Here is an 8704-nt window from a genome sequence, read left to right as displayed (position 1 = left end):
CTGCTGTCGCTTCGAGCCCAGCCTTAGGTTGTCCGGTGGAGGACGGCAGAGACCCTCTGCTGGCGGTGGAGTGCACGCCCCGTCCGGAAGGCGGGAAGCCCGGCAGCACCAGCCGCGCGGGTACGGGAAACCGCGAGCGCAGGCCCGGGCCTGGGAATGCTGTGTCGCGTGCTGTCGCCCCCAGTCACCCCTTCCGCAGCAGAGGGGAGCCCGGGGTCTCGGCTTGAACCCTGTGCCAGCCTGGCATCCCGTGTGATCACCGTTCCTTATAGCGGGCCGAGCTGGCAGCCACTTCTGTCGCTTACCTTAGCTGTCCCACCCGAGCCAACCAGAAGGCGCTTGGCATCGCCACCCGCTCTGCCGCGGTCCCAAATACAGCCGCTCCCCAATTTAGGATGGGAAACATACTAAGCAGCCCACTGTGACATGAAAGCGTCACGCGTTGAAAGTGCGTGGAATGCCCCTAACCTGCCACACCGCAGCATAGGCGCTGTGGTGCCCCTGGGGTTCTCTGGGCTGACTGGGAGCCGCGAGTGCTGCCGCCCACCATTGCAGAAAGCGCTGTACCACGCACACCAGCGCGGGAAGGATCAGAATCCATGTACTGTTTCTACCCAGTGCCCCTCACTTAAGTACCACGGCAAAGTCGAAAAACCTGAAACTAGCGTAAGTTGGGGGCCCCTTGCTTAGGGGAAGGGGAAAGACACCTATACAGCACTGAGAGAAGGGCCTGAACCGGGTGGTGAGTCTGAGATGGCCAGTTTGTTGGAGCAGGTGTGGCTGGCCAGCAGCCGAGGGTGCCCTGGTGTGCATCCACCCGCTCCTTGTGCAGCACTGGGGACCTCTGCTCTACTGTGACTGCAGGTTGTATGTACTGGACATTGGCTGTGGACAGCAACCAGGGCCCCAGCCCCAGGCTGGAGGCCCAGTGCAGCTTGTCTGCAGCCATCCAGATTTTCTAGCATCAAGCGTACCTCAGAGAGGAAGCTGCACGTTTGATTTTTTTTTTTTTTTTGGCTCCATATTAAAAGAACAAAGCATGGGAACTGGACAGCCCTCTCTGTAAACAGAAAACACATGTTTTCCAGAGAATGGGCTCTTCCTTCTCTGGTTTTGTCTCCCATGGACAAGAGCCCTCTTTCAGCCTGCTGACCTCAACAGCAGGAAGGCTTCGGACCCAGGGCTGCTCCAAGACAGCGACCAACACCCTCCTTCCGTGGGCACCGGGACGCGGGAACTAGGCAGTGGAATGGCCCCAAGCTGTGGTCCAGAGACAGAGGCCCTTCAGGGCCTGAGCAAGAGTTGGAGAGGACCTGGAGCCTTGGTATCTGAGCTCCTAGGGTTCTGCCTGGGGTAGCTCCAGAGGTGCAAGCGGAGACTAACTCAAGATGAGGGCTTTTGTGTGCAGGGAACTGCTATTCCTGGACTGAGCAGCCACTGCTGCGCAGCCTTGGAAGTTTCTTAACCCCTCTGAGCCTCCATTTCTCCTCTGTAAAATGAGAATATCCATATTTGGCCGCTGATTAAATAAGATCATGGGATGATGTGTCAGACACATACCTGGGAGCCCATTAGGAAGTGAGCACAATCAAACTTGGTTGCAATTTCCATGCTGAGCTATTTCCATGCCCCAGGAATTAAGTGGCCAGGAGCCCGCTGCCCACACCCAGGTTTCATGTTCTGACGAGCACTTTCTCATCCCTGCCCCTGCTGTGCACCCCAGCGCCTCTGTGGAGGCAGTCGGCCATCTTGGGGACCAGTTAGCCCTTTGAGTAGTGCCAAGTCAGCAACAAGTCCAGGCTTCCCGCCTGGGGCCAGAATGAGTTAAAACTGCCAAGTCAGAGGCTCTCCACTCATGGTGTGGTTTTCGTAGAAATTGTCCTTGTGGGAAAATGGAGCATTTCTGACACTGGCAGATGTGTAAGAGGGTGGCTCCTCGTCCCGAAGGATGACGGGATTCAAAGGCTGAGTTCTCCTCCCTGCCTGTTCTGGGCCAGTTGCCTGGCCTCTGGCTTAACACTGTGTCTCTCTGAGCCCTGGGTTTCCCATCTCCAGAAAGAAAAAGCACAGGCTTAGCCCACATGCATGGGTCTTCCCAACTCATCACTGATGCTGCTCAAAGTAAAACTAATCAGGGTGCTGTACCACACTATGGGAGGCTGAGGCAGGTGGGTGGCAAGTTTGAGCCCAGCCAGAGTGACTTAGTGGCTTACAGAGACCCTGTCTCAAAAAATCAAAAAGGGCTGAGAATGCAGCTCAGGACCTACGTTGATTCCCAGTATTGCAAATAATAATAACAACATACTGGCATCAACAGAGTTCTATTCACGGTAGCCAGAAAATAAAAAGCAGCAACCACCCACCTGTGCATTGGTAGACAGAGGACCTGCCGTGGGCACGCAGTGGGATATCAGGAATCAGTAAGAGAGCAGCTCTGACTGAGCATGTAGACCGGTGTCACATGTGCGAACCAGTTTGAGCTCCACCATCCCAGTCACGTGAAGCAGTGACAAGGCTCAAATGGTACCTACCTGGGGTGGGAGGCAGGAACTGCCACTGGGGAGTCTGGCAGACAGGGTGGCAGTGGGAATCCACGTTCTCTGTGGACGTGGTAGTCTCACAGTTATTTGCATGTAACAGTTCTGGGACAGTGAAAGGAGTCTTATTGCAGGGAAAGTATACTTCAGTAAAGCCAGATTTTAAAATGACTTTTCAAATTTTACAGGGAACAATGTTGAATGATAAAAATGCTCACACCATATTAAAGAGAAAAGATTGCTGGGCATGATGACACAGGCTTGTAATCCCAGCACTCAGGAGGTTGAGACAGGAGGATCACTGTGAGTTCAAAGCCAGTTTGGGCAACATAGTGAGTTCAAGGCCAGCCTGAATTACATAAAGAGACCCTGTCCAAAAGAAAAGAAATTTAACAATGGTCTATAATGTGATCTAAGTACTACACACTCACACACACGCGCGCGCGCGTACATAGTTTGAAAAGTATACCAGAAGGACTTCCAGCAAAATGTACCTAGTAATTACCTCAGGGGTAATTTTTGTTTTCGTTTTTGTGCCTTTCTGTATTTCCGAATTTTCCTTAATGAACACTTTTCTTTTTATAAACAAATTACATAAGACCAAGCCTATCTTCTTCGTCTTCTTTTCTTTTTTCTTCCAGCGACAGCAGGCCAGGGACGTGGGGCTGGCTCCAGGGCCGGAAGTGGAGGACACCCTGAAAGAGAAGAGTCTGCTGAGGTGTGGCGGGTGGAACCCTGAGCCTGGTCCATGGGCTCCGTCTGTGCTGGGTCCCTCTGTCGTGCTGTCTGCCCATGGGGTGCTGCCAAGCCATGGGTGCTCAGAGAGGAAGGTAGGGACAGTGTAGATGCCGAGGGTGGACCTTCCTTCCTGGGCTGCAGGGCGCCATGCCCCTCTCCCATGTGTGTCTGCTGCAGGTCTGGGCTCAAGTTCCTCCCCCTTGGGCCATGTGCCAGGGACCCTGCCCAGGCCCTGTGAGGCCAGGGCCACTGTTTACCTCCATCCTCATCCAAATTTGGGGAAGCTGAGGCTCCAGGAGAAGAAGTAACTTGTCCAGAATCACCTGGCCAGTAACTGGAAGACTTGACCCCACCACTGATTCTCACCGCCTTGTGACATCAGTCCCCAGAGGTCTGGACCCCAGCAGCGATGAATGCAGCTCAGGGCTGCGGGTCAGGGGTGTTTTCCTGACCTGTTGGTCCCAGGCTGGCTGGGCTTCATGGCTCCCCGTGCCTTCTCGCTCTTCTGGGAACAGTGGCCCCCAACCCTTCCGGTACCTGGTCTCCACCTCAGTGGTCCCTGGCTGGCTTCACGAGGATGCCAAGGGGAGTCCTGATTGCTTTGGTTCCTGTCCCCTCCCTAATGGACTGAGCAGATTCCGCAACAGCCTGTGGAAATTAAAAATAAGAGCCTGAAACTGTTAAAAATAATTTGTTTTTCAACCAAGTCCCAAATGAGAAAGCAGAGGCACAGAAGGTTAGGGACAGGGTGTGATGTGAAGTTTCTATCCCCCGTAGTTTCGTACGGCAGATGTCAGACTTTGTAGTCCTGGAGGGCAGGCAGCCTCACCAATACATTTTACATGCGTGTGTAAAGGCTACACTCACAGTATGATCAGTTGGGCATTGCTGCACGCCTGGGGGTCACTACCCTGTGCCGACCACTCTGTGAGGCCTTTACAGGCAAGTTATGGCAAAAGGAAGCAGTGTTTTAAATATGCATTGTTTAGTGTATCTTTTTGGGTGTAGTGCTGGAGATTGAACCCAGGGCCTTTGCACTGACTGAGCTGTATCCCCAGCCCTTTATTTTTTATTTTAAAACAAGGTCTTGCTAAATCACTCAGTTGCCCAATCGAGACTCCAAGGTTTGATCCTCCTGCCTCAGCCTCCCAGAGTTCTGGGGCCTCATAGGCAACTATTTATTTATAATTAAAATTCACTTTTAACTGATACATAAAACATAATATTGCATATTTTTATAGGCTGCTGGGTGGTGTTTCCATAATTGTATACATTGTCTAAGTTTATACCAACTTACAGATCCATCTGTCTTTCATTGTTTCTTTATGAGGAGAACAAAGCCCTTTCTTCCAGCTCTCTGAAATCCTCAGGACACCAGAAACACTTGTGGCTGCCCACAGAATTTCGTGCTTATTGGTGTCCTGCCCTGGATCAGCTCTGTTGTTTCTTTAACTGTAAAGAAATTCACTGAAATGTGCTGCTTAGTGAGTGCTGCAGTGTGCAGATCTCTGGCTGAATCCCAGGGTCCAGAGGCCAAGGCACAGCACCCACGTGGCAGAGCTGGGGCTGAACCGGGTGATTCCTGCTCCCCCAGTTGTACCCTCATCACAGCTTCCTACCTCTTAAAGGTGAGTACTTGCCCTAAACATGGAAATCGTCAACTAAAAATTTTTTTAGCCCGTTTAACTAGAATCTGGATTTCTATAAGCAGAATTTAGTAAAAGAAACATATAAGTCACAGTCATTTAGCTTTTTAATGTATGACATTGTTAGCCAGTGGCCAAGGTCAGGGTTAGCAACATAATTTGCAGAGCCTCAGACAAGATAAAAATACTGGTCCAAGCCAGGCATGGTGGTAGCCGGTAAGCCTAGCGCTTATGGGGAGGCTGAGGCAGAAGGATCCAAAGCCCAGCTGGAACTTTGGGGTGGTTTGGCAGTTTTGTGAGACCCTGTCTCAATGTAAGAAATAAAATGGATTGGGGATGCAGCTCGCAGAGGCCTTGAGTTTAATCCTTAGTACCACAAAAAAAAAAGAAAGAAAGAAAGAAAGAAAGAAAGATATAAACTAAACTGGAGGCTAGCCAAGCAGTGAGAGTGGGCTATTCTGTGTGTGTGGTACTTGGGAAACTGAGGCAGAATCATGAGTTCAAGTCCCAGTTAGGCAACTTAGTTTTAAAATATAAAAAAATAAAAAGTAAAAAGGATTGGGTATGCAGCCTAAGGTGAAGGTCCTGGGATCAATTCCCCAGTATAGGAAGGAAAAACAGAATACAGAAAAACCAAGCCAGCAACCCCCGTTCAGTGGCTCCATGCCTGCTTTGAAAACTCAAGGTCCTCAGCTTGATCCCTGCTACCAGCAAAAAAGCAAAGCAAAACAAAACAAAAAACCAAGCCAACTCTTGGTACCAGGAAGCTGAGGCTTTGCTCCACCCACCGTGGGACAGGTCTCCTACTCCAAGTGGCAGGGTGAATGCCCCCAGTGTGTCCCCCGGTGGATCTGAGTGTCAGTGGGTGTGCATATAGGTGCCACCCATCACCCCTGCTGGCGCCTTCCACCCTTGGCCACGTCCCCAGGTTCCTGGGGGTGTGTGCAGAAGCAGCCACGGGGGGCCAAGACCTCTCCTGTGGGCCTGGTGTCAAAGTTCAGGCTGGACCCCAAGGGTCATGCTCGGGATGTCATCTGACAGGGAGTCACCCATGTAAGGGGGGCTACCTCTTCGGCCCCCACCTGACGCAGCAGGGCTTCCACAGCCTGTGCCCATTTTCCTTTTGATCAGCCCATGTTCGCCCCATGGAATGATTACATTCATTGGGGGGAGTTGGTCCTTTAATTTTTTTTTAATGTCCCGATCTTTAAGGTTGAACTAGAGCTGTGGAGTAGCTGGTGTCACTCGGAGTGTTTATATTCTCCAGAAAAGTGTCTCAGGGGAATGACGGGTGGACAAATGGGTGAACGGGACACCCAGCTTCACCCACCCCACACCCTCCCTGGACATCCCCAAGGGACCTAACAGCCCTGCATTCACGATAAGGATCACGGCTCCCTCCCTCGGCTGAGGTGAGCGTGGGTGGGTCTCGTGGGTCTCAGCCCAGCCATCCCTCCTCTCTGCCTGGGATCTCAGGCTGTCTGGAGCCCAGGTGCCAGGGATGCAAAAGCGAGCCTTGCCCTCCTTGGGCTGCTGCTACACTGGGATGTGCTCTGGGCACCCACTGCCTGTAGATAGCACGTTGTGCCCACCCTCCCTCCCCAGACCAAACCCTGCGCACTGGGGAGTGGGCTGTCACATCTCAGATGCGGGGCAGCTGCCCTGGAGAGGTGCAGGGCTGAGAAGGGGCCATGCAGAATGGGACGTCCTTTCTCAACGGTGTGTGCCCATGGGTGGAATTTTGGTTCTGGGAGTGTCTCGGGGGCCCTCTCTCTCCCAGGTCCTTCTTCCTCCCCTCTCCCAGCTGCTTTCCCCCTTTGTTGCCAAGTTCAAACGTCGCAGCTGAAACCCAGCCCAGTGTCCTCAAAGCCCGGAAACTTCCAGCTCAGCAACTGTGCATAAAGTTGGGATGGCCAGGCCCAGATGACAACGGTGCCAGGCCCAGCTAGGTGGTGACCCAGGCCCCCAGCATCTCGGGGAGAGTCCACAGCCGGCTGTGAACTTGACCCTGCTTTGAGGACACACAAGATGACCAGGTAAGTGGCAGCCAAGGTCGGGTCCCTGGGCTGCACCACACATGGGTAGCGCCCTGGGGTGGCCGCCTGAAGTGCAGCTGTGCCCCGCCCAGCCCTGCACCCTCTGGGCCAGTCAGTTGGAACAAAGGCTGGGAAGTTGGAAAAGGAATCTTTCCCGACATCTCCCTCCCTCAGCTCTGTTTCGCAGCCAGGGCTCTTAAAGGAGAAAGATCACATAGCCACCCCACAGACACACAGACCCCGCTGGGTGCCCAGAGGAAGCAGGGGCCAGCAATGGCAGCCAGCTCTCAGGTGCCACCCTCCAAGGCCCAGGGGGCTCTGCACACATCCAGGACCTGGGGGACAGGGACTGTGGCCAGCTTCCCCTCAACACTGCCAAAGGACGTCGGGGCTGGAGGCCTTTGTTCCATGCCCCAGCCTGAGTTTATTCCATTCTCTGCAGCCATCCTGGGTGCCCCTGCTGTGCAGAAACCCCAAGCCGCTGCCACCCTCCCTACTCAGCTGGGGGCTGTCCTGTGCCAGTGGGTATGGTGGTGCTCGGGACCCAGAGCGGCTGTACACAGAGGCCTTGGAAGGCCCGGACCCCAGGGAAGGGTGTGGGGCACTGCTGCCTCCTCTCCCTTCAGCCTGGCCCCGCTCTGACTTTAACCAGGTGCCCTAACCCCGTGGGCCCCCCTCCCAGCATTAGCTGGGTCCCCACCCTTCAGAGGGCATCAGGAGCCTTCATGCCATCCCCAGGGCACGTGGTACCCATATTCCTCCACAGTGAGACTCCCAGGGGCTGTGAAGCACTGAGCAGACCAGAAAAGTGGCTCTGCCCTGCTCCCAAGGGGCTGGCGTGTGAAGGAGGAAAGACACTCTGTAGAAAGTGAACCTGAACCTGAGCTTTGCCTCTGCCCAGCTGTTGAAAGCCTGAGGACAGTGGTGGCCAGCAGGGCCAGCTCTTCAGATAGACGGGTTTAGCAGGCTGACTTTGCCTCCCGAGCCTCCGCCTACCCTCCCGTCAAATGGGTCGATAGTAGTTCTGCCTCGAGCGTGTTGCTAGGAGGACAGGAACAGTCCTCACCGACACTTGTTGTGGGAAGTACAGAGCCAGCACTCAGGCACCCTTAGCTGCTGTGTTCCTGGGGCCAGAAGGGCCACTCCTGCCTGTCTCTGGCATGGCAGGAATTTGTCTCTTGTGTCTTACATCGGCTCTTAGTTGCTTGCTTCTCCCTCCCTTCTTGTGCTTGTTTTCTTATCCCTGAGCCGTTCTCCTGTGCCCGAGGCCCACGCTGAGCACTGGGGCCCTATGTAATGGTGGCTCCAGAGCCCAGTATGATGGTGCATGACTGTAGTCCCAGTGCTGGGGGGCTGAGGCAGGAAGATCACAAGTTTTTGTTTTTTCCTCATGCTGAGATTTGAACCAGGGCCTAGATAAGTATTCTGCTACTAAGCTACATCCAGTGCAATGGAAGATCACAAGTTTGGGCCCAGCCTGGCCAACTTATCCATGTAGTGAGACCATATCTCAAAACTTTAAAAGGAATTTTAAAAGGGGCTGGAGATCTAGCTCGGTGGGAAGGCCCTAGGCTCAACTCCCAGTGTTGGGCAAGGATGGAAGCATTAGTATGAAGGTCTCAGGCTGACCTCCCATCCAGCGAGGCTGGTCCCTGCACGGCATTCTGCCCCTGGCCATGCAATCTGTTGAATACCGCAGGGCACAGGAAGCTCCCTGGCTCTCTGGTGGTGGTGTCGCAGAAGTTGT

This window comes from Fukomys damarensis, unplaced genomic scaffold (assembly GCF_012274545.1).
Source record: "Fukomys damarensis isolate Sample0158 unplaced genomic scaffold, DMR_v1.0_HiC HiC_scaffold_19, whole genome shotgun sequence".
Classification (NCBI taxonomy): domain Eukaryota; kingdom Metazoa; phylum Chordata; class Mammalia; order Rodentia; family Bathyergidae; genus Fukomys; species Fukomys damarensis.
The sequence above is the reverse complement of the archived record's forward strand: the minus strand, read 5'-3'. Positions refer to the sequence as shown.